The sequence below is a fragment of the Squalius cephalus genome, assembly GCF_949319135.1.
Source record: "Squalius cephalus genome assembly, chromosome: 4".
In the NCBI taxonomy this organism is placed as follows: domain Eukaryota; kingdom Metazoa; phylum Chordata; class Actinopteri; order Cypriniformes; family Leuciscidae; genus Squalius; species Squalius cephalus.
Genome location: NC_137125.1, coordinates 9,723,840 through 9,736,282, shown reverse-complemented (window position 1 = coordinate 9,736,282; position 12,443 = coordinate 9,723,840). Strand labels below are relative to the sequence as shown.

At 43.3% G+C, this 12,443-nt stretch overlaps 1 pseudogene across 1 annotated transcript; it reads right to left on the bottom strand.

The window, feature by feature from the left end:
- Positions 1-886: 886 nt before the first annotated feature.
- On the bottom strand, positions 887-3,020 carry LOC307156973 (putative inhibitor of apoptosis; annotated as a pseudogene). The gene is made up of 3 exons: positions 2,763-3,020; positions 1,164-2,010; positions 887-1,117 (listed from the first exon to the last, which is right to left on the bottom strand). The product of its transcript is annotated as a putative inhibitor of apoptosis (transcript).
- Between the last annotated feature and the right edge of the window lie 9,423 nt (positions 3,021-12,443).

Here is a 12,443-nt window from a genome sequence, read left to right as displayed (position 1 = left end):
ATCTAACAATCATCAGTTATATGTGGAACAAGCACAGTCCCATTGGAGTTGGATTCTTGTTTATACTGAACCGCATGTTTAACTGCGCTATTGTTCTCGGGCTCATCAAAGTTCACATAGTTTTCACCGGAGCATACCGACTCTGAAACAAGACTTTGTTTAAAAGATTTTGTTTACATTTCTTTTGAAACACCCTGTTTTGAAATCGTTTAACATCACTAGCGTAACACTTATCGCATTGCCGGCTGTGATTGTAATGTTTTTTATGGCGTTTTCTTTACACTTTCCCCCGGATATCTGTTTCCTACAGTAATGTTAGTGAACTCTAGGTCTTCTCTTTGTTCATATATGACAGTATACTCATGAATTGGCTTGAATTGATAAAATGATGGTTTAAACCATCATCTTCACGTGAGACATTTACATTATACCGTCCTAGTTTTTAAATAGCGCTAAAATGTATATTTTAACCCTTTATGCGGATATGCCGCACAAGGTTCTCTGTTCTCTGGTTTTATGTTTGCCACGAAACAAAGACAAGGACGCCTCTTTCTATAAGCGACCCTCAAAATCTGTGCATACAACAAAACACATGTAGGTGTATGATGATTTATCAGAAAATTACTTTTGTTTGAAGAAAAACTTCAATCAGCTGGTGCTTGATAGCTTGATAAAATAAATTTTAACTCATTTTAAAGGTCTATGAACTTTAACAATAGTTGGACAAATTAACTTGATGAAATACATCCTAACTACTTTCTAAATGTTTGTAAATCCAAAAACTGTTGTCACTGGATCGAGTGAAAATAATAAACTTCTCCTTTGTTTTTATGCATCAAGTTAAATCCAAAAACTGTTTGTTACTTGGATGGTGAATATCTTCACTTTATGATAGGAAAGTACGGACAGCGCCTTTGACCAAGCCTCTACATATGGGGCACTTGTGCAGAGAAGGCGCACATTCTTTGCACACAACTAGGTGACCACAGGGGATGAAGACAATGTTCACTTCCTTATCCATGCAAACTTTGCATGTGCGCTCCTCTTGAAGTCTTCTTAACTGTTCCTCCATAGGCAAGTCTGAAAGATCTTGACTCGGTGATGCAGCTTCATTTGTCTGGGCCACCTGCAGGCCACGCTCAAATCCCATCTCTAAAACAGACCGCAGGATTGTTCATCATCACTGCATCTTCTGAACGGTCTTCTCCATGACCCAGATGTACAACAGGTGGATCAACAAATTATCTTGAGTCGCTGTCTCCATTAGTCAATAGCTGCTCAAATAGTCTTGGAAATCTTGCTTGAATCTGATGAACAAACTCTTGGCCCTTTTCTTGCAGCAGGTATTCACATCTTGGAAACCACTTGGCATGTTCTACCCATGGATCATCACCAGACTCCCAACATCTGGGTCCACCATCACAACAAAAGCACTTCACGTCATCATTACGACCAACATAATGATGGCGGCCTTTCCAACAATACATTGGAAAGGCCGCCACCAGATAAAGGTACATTATCTGCACGGTCACCTCGAACGAAGCGGCAGTTGGGGTAATGCCTCTGGTGCTCTGATACTGCCCGATCTCCCGGTTCCCAGTTGCTAAGCTGGCCTCCACAACTGAAGCAAGCCACTCTGTCGCCTTGGCCAAGGTAGTAGAAACCACTTTTGGCAAGCTCGGCTGGAGATACTGGTGCAAGAGGCCAATTTTGAAAGCTGTCAAGGCGTTCCTGTTCCCGACGCATGCCAGGATTGTGACAAGCCGGAGGTCGCTGGTGAGACATATCCTGGTGAGACATATCCTCAACTCCACAGGAGGAAATAGGACTGGAGAGGGCCAGATTGCTGAATGCCGTGTTTAAGTAACCCACCCGCTCCTCCATTTGACCTGAAACGGATGCCGTGGTGGTCGATGTTACTGCTGTCGCAGGGGCGGAAAGCTGTAGGATGGCTACGTTGCGAAGTGGGGGAAAAGGCAGAGTGAAACTCTGTAAACTCTCGGGTAAACTCTGACATAAAAATGTGACCGCAGGGCGTATCCACTCAAGCCCTTCTCTCTGCTGGACATCCCATGACTAGTCATCCATGACAGAACACATAATCTTATTTAAAAAAATGTAATGAGAACAAAGAACAAAATCGTATTTTGTTCAACACCACAAAATGTCCTTTCTTATGTTCTGTACACAGCGGGCAAATTAGTTGTATCATTTGAAACATTTAGAAAAATTCAGGTATTCACATCTTGGAAATTAATGCCGCCTCGGGAATACGGTAATTAAAATGCAGAAAACAAATATTGAAATATTGAAATATTTAATTATTCTAAATAATATTATTATTTATAATATTTTTATGCGCTCAGACATTTTTTCATTCAGAATTTTTTATTTCAACATTATACTTTCATACATTAAAGAAAATGATAGACCGGCATTACGTACATAAAGTAGAACAATAACGACATTTACAGATGGTCTAACCAGAATAGAAAATCTCTGCAGGCTATCATGTTTTGCTCTAGGGTATAGTTGACCAGACTTTCAACTAATTCACCAACGTCAGTTTTTGCATTTTTTGACACCAGTGACACACAGAGATCTGTTACGAATGTACAAATAGCGAGTATCTCTGTGATTTCGAATTCGTCACAACATTCACGCAACACATCCAGAACTTTTCTGAGGATTACGCCGTTCGGCTCTTTGCCGTTAAAAAACATGGGCGTTACATCAGTCCATTACTTTGTCAGGCCTCTTACGACATCCATTTCATTTTTGAGATTTGTCACACGTTTGGTATCCTGCGCACAATCGTTTTTCATATCACACGCAGCATCGATGATCCTGTGCATCAAGCCAACCATTTGGCCTCTAAAATTATCTTTAAACATAGAGTCCAGCGCAGCTCTTAAACGACACTCTTTGCCCGTGGCACACTCACACGCCGGATGATACTTGTGCCCCACATCGCCAGAACTCAACGGGGAGTCGCTCTCCGTCAGGTTTTGTGTCGCCATTTTTTCAGATTTTCGAAGAGTCTCCTGAATCTCCTGGAATGTTCCTGGAATCTCCTGAGTGAGTCCTTGCGGCACAGTTGTCCGGGGTCAAAAGCGTAGTTTGCGTCAGGTTCAGGCAAACAGGAATGTTGAACCTTGAGCTAGAGCGTGCGATGTCCTGAAATATTTATCAGACTGGGGTCCGCCCACCCTGTTGTGTAGGATGTATGGGGGTTGTCATCAGGAAAGCTTCACATCTCCGCGCTGCTGTTTTGGCGCGTTTGAATCGTTCGAGTCATACACACAAGTGCAGCGATGGAGCGCATGAACACGAGCAGTGTGAGAGGATTCCTGAGATCTTGCGACGATCTGACTGAGAAGATTCGCTGTTTAATACAGAAGAAACTCATCAAGAAGTATTTGAGCAGGTAATATTATGCGCTTACGATGTGATGTGTGGGAGTGACGCAGTATCCAGAGGTTGAATTGTAAAATTTTATGTGTGGATTAAAGAATAGACAAAATAGGCATTTCTATAATAAATTATTTCTCTCTCACTAGCATATGGACACACAATCCCATGCATGCCAAACTATCATTTGGCATGCATTTCTATAATAAAAGTATTTCTCTCTCACTAGCATATGGACACACAATCCCATGCATGCCAAACTATCATTTGGCATAACTAATCATTATCAACATATTTTTGATAAAGAGTTCCAAATGACACTTATTTTTGAGCCCCACACTTTTAAGCGCTCCAAAGTTCTAACTAGACCAGGGGCAGAGTTAAAAAGGAACTTTGTCTAGCCTTATGTCACGGGGTGACGAAGGCCGGAACTACAAGTCGGGAAATTGTTGTGGCGGGGAGCACTTCCGGTGTAACACAAGGCCGGTTCCGGGGATACACGGAAGCCGGAAAAGCGCCGCGAACGAAAGCGAATGAGGGTAATCGCTGGCAGCTGTGCGGGGGAAAATGTCAACAGGTGATTGGGACATGTAGCAGGAAGGTGGCTCATAAAAGGACACTTTGGAGGTGAGGAAAAGGTGGGCACGAGGAGAGAGGAGATGTGAGGCACGCAGCACGTGAGCGGCCGCGGATGCGGAGGGAGGCCGCGAGAGAGAGGGAGAGAGAAAGAGAGAGACAGAGAAGACTTCGGCTGGATTGCGGGTGTAAGCCTTGGTTGCACCGTGAATCTGTTGAATTGCAGTTTTATTGTGGAAATGAGCACGAGTGAAACCTTACAGTGTGTGGTGGATATGCGAGTGTGGGAATTGTTTCTGCTGTTCACTCGCAGTCACAGCTGTCTATTAACCTCTTCTCTGCCTGAGCCCTGTGAGTGTACAGCTGCGCTGGTGAAATACTATTAACCTCTTCTCTGCCTGAGCCCTGTGAGTGTACAGCTATGCTGGTGCTGAGATACGCGAAGAGAACGCCGAAGAAGAGAACGCGGAAGCTGTGAATTATGTTCATCCCTCTCTCTATCTGAAGGTGCTGAGATACGTGAAGAGAACGCCGAAGAAGAGAACGCGGAAGCTGTGAATTATGTTCATTCCTCTCTCTGTCTGAAGGTGCTGAGATACGCGAAGAGAACGCCGAAGAAGAGAACGTGGAAGCTGTGAATTATGTTCATTCCTCTCTCTGTCTGAAGGTGCTGAGATACGCGAAGAGAACGCTGAAGAAGAGAACGCGGAAGCTGTGAATTATGTTCATCCCTCTCTCTGTCTGAAGGTGCTGAGATACACGAAGAGAACGCTGAAGAAGAGAATGCGGAAGCTGTGAATTATGTTCATTCCTCTCTCTGTCTGAAGGTGCTGAGATACACGAAGAGAACGCTGAAAAGAACGCGAAAGCTGTGAATTCTGTTCATTCCTCTCTCTGTCTGAAAGTGCTGAGATACACGAAGAGAATGCTGAAGAAGAGACTTTTTAAGATTGTTTTTATTTAATAAAGAATATTTATTTTGAATTCTGTGTCCGCCTTTTCCCTTCGTGCCCACGGTCAGCTCCTCAGGGGCGGCACGCAAGCGAGGGGTGGGCGGCCCGCTGGCGCTCCACCCCGACCTGTGACACTTAATTTACTGAAGGCTATGAATGTTAGGTAAATATGTTTATTAAATTAATTCACAATATGTACACATTCATTATTAATTTTATGCCTAATATGATGAAAATGGCTGTTATTTGTTTCTTCTCCTCTCACATTAAATCACATGTATTAAATAGGCCTATTTTAAGTTCAAAATGGTGAAATGAGAAAAAAGTTGATTATTTTTGTCATTGTTTAACATTTCTCAAAACAGCTGTCAAATATGAAATGTTTAGTTTAGCTACTTGCACCTTATCTCACACTTTATGACCGTTATCAGCTGGAACTCGCTCTCAGCGGCTCCTGTAAACAGGGCCGTAGCTAGAGAATTCGGGGCCCCCTGAAAAAATATTCATATGGGCCCCCTTCACCAATATCATAAACTGTAAATAGATGAGCATGGAGGCCCAAATATAACAGAAGATGGTGATGTTGTTGTAAAACCGTTATTTTAAAATTACAACTAATAAAAACTAACAAAAAGAAAGAAATTGTTGAATAATAATAAAAAAGTAACAGCAAAATAATGTTTTTTCCCATCAGTCTGTTATAATTCATAAATCAAAAAGTAAACATTTAGAAATGGACAAGAATTCAGTCAAATTTAAAAAATAAAATCATTTATTCATGTTTTCTTGATGTAATAAATACTTCATCAGCCGGCAGGTCAGGTGCATAATGCAATGCGTCGTGACTCGTGTACATTTTTTAACTCTTATGTTAAAAAGAGAAATTTTGACCACGTAATCATTCAGCCTTTGAAAAAGTGAATGTTTGAACTCTGGTGTATGCTAAATGAAAACAAGTGACAGGTGTATGAATGTGTCTGCAGGTGTATCTGACCCTAACAACTAATGACCAACTTTATTTTTGCTATTGTACATACATTTTATTCTTCTAACTGTTTGTCTCTGGTTAACACAGTTGGAGAAGAACAACAGGGAGGTTGGAAGACACAGTAGAGGAACTACAGAATAAATATGGAGAGAAAACAGCATTAAAAAGGATCAAGTCTATAGTGAAAAAAATCAGAAAAAAGAATATCAAACGTAGGAATAGATTTATAATTTACTTTGTTAGTAGTCAATATGTTTCTCAATCTTCAATAAGCTTTACTATAACGTTTACATGGTTTTGGTTGTGTATTTAATTGTTAATTTTTTTAACAGATGGTGACGTTCAAACGCTGAGCATTCAAACACATTCTGGAAACATGACAAATCAACAGCCTAACAACCTTCCACAACGACTGCATAATAATGATACATCATTCGGACAGCCATTAATTCAGAACCGTAATCAGCTTAACTTCACAATTGACCAGAAGAATGGTGGGACAATAGTTGCTCCAATCATGGTAGAAAAGACAATATATGGTGATGTTAACTTCAATGTGGTGAGTGTCTGATCATTTAAGAAACAGTTGCTTAGTTAAGACATGATTTGTGTATGTTATATATATTTATGTATGAGTATTTTTTGTTTTTAAAGTTAGTCCATATAGGGTGTGGAACTTTGCATCACTATGGTGTGACAAAATACACCCACAGATACTAAGTAGGAGAATATCTAACTGTAGATTGTGAACATTCCATTATCTATTTATTTGGGGTCAGATGTTAGTTAAAAGATAAAGGTATTAGTTAATAACAAAAACTTTAAATCAACATAATAAATAAAATATGGTTAAATTACAATTACAATGACTTCCATAATATTTTATTTTATTTTATTGTTGCGCATTGTGAGTGAGATGTTAGAGACATCTAACATTGCGTGGTTGCACTATGCCTGAAACTTATTCATCAACAGGTATTTTAAAACACTGTTTTTTCTTTTTTCTCTTAAAAATGATCTTGTTTCATCGTGTATTCAGTCCATATTGATCAGGTTGATATTTGTAGAAATAAGCAAAGTACATTTATAAAAACAAGTTAATGGCCTTGTGTCAGACTTTGTGACACTTAACTTTTTATTCTAACTTTGAAAAGTGTCATACAGTATTTGATTTTTACACATACAGTGTTTTCGCCAACTGACCTACCCCTGAAGTTATGACTTCGGAAGGCCTCTCATGTGTAGATTCGCTCGGTTGAAAAAATGGTATGTTGTCGTTTAAACATCTGAAAAAATAGACTGTGCTTAATATCTGCCTACTCTGTATTGTGATGCTCCCCAACAGATATTTTATTCTAATATTACTTATTCGGTAACACTTTACGGTAAGGGTACATGAATTATCATGAATTCATGTATAAATTCATGCATGAAATATGCATTCATTCATGCATTAATATCTCATGAATCATCAGGAACTAACACGAGTTCAACGTTTTTCATTCATGACTTCATGGATGAACAACACCTTAATTAAAACATTAACTAAGATGAGTACATCATCATGAATTATGATTTATTACGCATGATCATGATGTTTTCTTTGTTCACACAAAAAATTGGTCTTTACCACCCATTGTGGATACAGCTATGGTTATGGTACATGAATCATCATGAATTCATGCATAACAAAGTATTAATTCATGCATGCAAGACTACTCTTCGAATTATTAAAGGAATGTACAAAAATCCACTTTATCTAATGCATGCATACAGGCTAGAACAGTATATCAATTTATGTGAGAACTTTTTTTTCTGAATTATGATCTGAGTTATCCAGCATGTTCATGTCTTCTTCATAGCCTGCAGGTAAATGGACAGACCCCAAAATTGGCCAATCACAGCACATAACATACGAATTCTGTTGGCGTTCAAATACTAGTCATCATTAACTAAGCATTATTTATCAATGATTTCATCATGTGTGTGGCCCCTCAACTAAAGTGGTGACTTGGTGCTTTGAAACACTGATGAACAATGTGCTTTCATTATGATCTGAGTTATCCAGCATGTTCATGTCTTCTTCATAGCCTGCAGGTAAATGTACAGACCCCAAAATTGGCCAATCACAGCACATAACATACTAATTCTGTTGGCATTCAAATACAGTAGTCATCATTAACTAAGCATTATCTATCAATGACTTCATCATGTGTGTGGCCCCTCAACTAAAGTGGTGACTTGGTGCTTTGAAACACTGATGAACAATGTGGCATAACTGTGAAATGACATGAATATGAGCATGGAAGTTCAAGTCTTTGCAAACAATGTACTGTGGACAGAAATGGACTTTGATCTTAACTGTACTGCTTTATTCTTAAACGGTATAAACCAGTTAAAAACCATAAAGCTGTTTAAAAAAAATGTTTCACAAACAGCTTGATCTCTATTTGGGTAAAGAGTCACCTTTTAACGTATAAAGCTACTGATGTGACTCCTCCATATCATGAAATTGTAAAACAGCTTTATGGTTTTGTAAAGAGTTTTCAGATATACAGGCACTTAAAATAAAGTTCATGGTGTATTGAATTCCTTCTCAGCTCTTTCCAGCTGTTGATTTAACTGGTTGATACCGTTTGGTTTCAGAATAAAGCAGTAAAGTTACATAACATTATTACGATTTTACAGCTAAAAAACGTACGTTAAACTATTTACGAATATTTCATATCATAAAGATATCTGTATAATTTCCCTTTTACCATTTAATAGATTATAAATGTAAGATCCCTTAACCCTAACTCCACACCTAAACATACCCATTTTATAGATAATATTAAAAGGATAAAACGTAATGGACATATGTGTAGGGAAATGGCAGCTTTATTAACAATGTAGCATTAAAAGATAGTTTGAGCCACTAATCCTACCCCTACCCCTAAACCTAACCATTTCTTAAAACTACGTAACTACAATTATAAATTAAAACAACAGACAGACAATCACAATCATTTATTTATTGAGAAAATGTCAAAACCGGTACCAAAAGTCGTTCACATGACGATGTGTCGCAGTCCTCTCTGGCAGTAACGTTATATAATAGTTATGTATGAGGTAACGTTACAGAGCAGAATTTAAGTTATTAATCCATGAAAATGTTAATACGGTTTCGGTTCGCTGTTCGCTCTGTGTCTGTGAAGGCGCGCGCGCTTCTCCATTTCAAATGTAGTACACATTTAAACACGGCATGTCGCAATCTGTGACGAAGCATGCGAGAGCCAATGAGCGTTTGATATCACTGCCGTAAAACGTACTCGGTTACCTAACGTAACCTCTGTTCTCTCTAGAGAGGGAACGAGTATTGCGTAAGAAGCTTACGCTACGGGTAAAGTCATCTTTTCTCGAGATATGAAGCCAAAAAATTATCCTTAATTTAATATCTTGTCAACGCAGTGCGGCAGCAAGCAGACCTAGAGCAAGCGAAGTCGCGTGCTCATTGGCTGCTCTGCGGCAACTGCAGCAGCCTATCGCTGAAACCTTAGCGTGACGTCACGCCCAATGAGCGCGCTGGGCGCGCTCACGCGTCACAGCCCATGTGAGGAGGCGTGGCTTTAGCTTATAAAAGAAGGTTCAGAGGCTGCTATTCTCTGGTTTTTGTCGCTGAAGCGAGTGAGCTCGTGGCGCGAGCACGGCGGTTTACGCAATACTCGTTCCCTCTCTAGAGAGAACAGAGGTTACGTTAGGTAACCGAGTACGTTCTCTTACGAGAGGTTCTCTCGTATTGCGTAAGAAGCTTACGCTACGGGAACTTCCCTTGTCAACGCCGTGCGCGCCCCGCATCCACTGAATGAGTCCCAGGGAGAAACCCGGGGAACACTATAACAGGGAACCGGGCGGCCAAGAATGGCTAGCGCAGTACATAAGCACACACATAAGGGCTCAGAGCGGCGTGGCCGGTCTGACTAACAACCCCAGAATTGAGCTCAACCAGGAGAGCTAAATCACACAGCAGTAGTCTGCACACAGAGTGGGCTGGCTACGCGGGACTTAGACAGATAAGAGTTTAGCCTGCAGGGCAGGAACTTCCAGATTGTAAAATCTCACAAATGTAGAGGGGGAGGCCCAGCCTGCCGCTGTACAAATGTCATGAATGGAAATTCCACTAGACCAAGCCCATGAAGAGGCCATGCCTCTGGTGGAGTGGGCTCTGATACCCAGCGGGCACTGCAGATTTTTAGACGCATAAGCGGCTGCAATCGCGTCCACTATCCACCTGGACAGGCTGTGTTTCGAGGCGGCGAGACCTTTGGTGCGCCCACCAAACGAAACGAAAAGCTGCTCCGAGCGCCTGACAGCGGCGGAGCGTGTAGTATAATTCCTAAGCGCTCTGACAGGGCAAAGGAGTTTACCATCGATCTCGCTGCCGGATGACGGCAAAGCGGAGAGAGAAATGACCTGCGCTCTGAACGGTGTGCCCAGACTTTTGGGGACATAACCGTGTCTCGGTTTGAGGATGACTTTAGAGTCATTAGGTCCAAACTCGAGGCATGCAGCGTTAACTGACAGCGCGTGAAGGTCACCCACGCGTTTAACTGACGACAGTGCTATCAGAAAAACGGTTTTTAGCGTGAGATATTTCATATCCACTGTTTCCATGGGTTCAAAGGGATGCGCTTTCATGGCCTCTAAGACCAGGGACAGATCCCAAATAGGAACCGACGGGGGTCGCGGCGGGTTCAATCTCCTCGCTCCCCTGAGGAAGCGGATGATGAACTCGTTCCTCCCTAATGCGCGGCCCAGCGCCGAGTCGGCAAAAGCTGAGATGGCCGCAACATAAACTTTGAGCGTGGAGGGGGACCTGCCCGCGTCCAACAGCTCTTGGAGGAAGCCCAGCACCTGCGATACCCCACATGTTAGTGGATCCAGCCCTTTGGCGGTGCACCATTTACTAAACACAGACCATTTTGAAGCATAGAGCCGCCTCGTAGAGGGGGCTCTAGACTGTGTGATCGTGTTCACAACCCCTGTTGGCAAGTCAACGGGTAACCGTTGATGACCCACGCATGCAGAGACCAGCGCTCTGGATGGGGGTGCAAAATCGAGCCGTGGGCTTGAGAGAGAAGGTCTCTCCTCACCGGTAACGGCCAGGGGGCTGTGTCCGCCAGCCGTATTAGATCCGGGAACCATGTTTGATTCTCCCAATACGGGGCTATGAGGAGCACCGTGTGGCGCGCTTCCCTGAATCTCTCGATAACCTGCGGCAGCAGGGAGACCGGGGGAAAAGCGTAAAGCGGGCCGCTGGGCCAGTTCTGGGCCAGCGCGTCCTCGTTCTTTGAAAAGAACTTTGGGCATTGCGCGTTGTCTTGTGACGCAAAGAGGTCGACTTTCGCTCTGCCGAAACGGCGCCACAGTAACTGGACTGTTTGGGGATGCAAGGACCACTCTCCCGGGGGAACATTGTCCCTGGACAGTCTGTCTGGACCATCGTTCAGGCGACCCGGCACGTGCGCGGCTCTCAGTGAGCGCAGTGAGTGCTGAGCCCACACTAGGAGGCGTTCCGCCAGGGTGCAGAGCATTTTGGATCTGAGACCGCCCTGGCGGTTCACATAGGCTACCACTGACATGTTGTCTGTGCGGACCAGTACATGGTGGCCTTGCAGGTATGGGAGGAAGTGCTTGAGCGCATTCTCGACCGCCAGCATCTCTAGACAGTTTATATGAAGGCGACACTCCTGGTCTGACCAGCGGCCATAGACCGGTCTGCCCTCGAAAAGCGCTCCCCAACCTCCGTTGGACGCGTCTGTCGAGATAACTTTCCGGCGTGAGACAACTCCCATCGTCACCCCAGTGCGATACCATTCGGCTGCCAGCCAGGGTCGAAGGGCTGAGACACAGCCCTGACTCACTCTGACTCGTAAGCTGCCGGCCGTCCAGGCTCGGTGAGGCACTCGCGCTCTTAGCCAGCGTTGAAGCGGGCGCATGCGCAGTAAGCCCAGCTGAAGCACTGCAGCCGCTGAGGCCATGTGCCCCAAAACTCGCTGGAATGTTCTCAGCGGAGTCTGGTTGCCCGTCTGGAAAGATGCGGCTAGGTGTCGAATGCGGCGCGCGCGCTGCTCTGACAGTCTGGCCGTCATAGCCACCGAATCCAGTTCTATTCCGAGGAACGAGATAAACTGGCGGGGCAGTAATGAGCTCTTGGCCCAATTGACCGAGAGACCCAAATTTTCCAGATGGCCGAGAAGCGCTGTCCTGTGAGACAAAAGCTCTGACTCTGAATGCGCTAGAATTAGCCAGTCGTCCAGATAGTTCAGTACCCGTATCCCCTGAGTTCTCAGGGGAACGAGAGCCGCGTCCATGCACTTCGTGAATGTACGGGGTGCCAAAGATAGACCGAACGGCAGGACGGTGTACTGATATACCCGGCCGTCGAAGGCGAATCTCAAGAATGGCCTGTGACGGGGAATTATCTGGATCTGGAAGTATGCATCCTTCAGATCGAGAGAGATAAACCAGTCTCC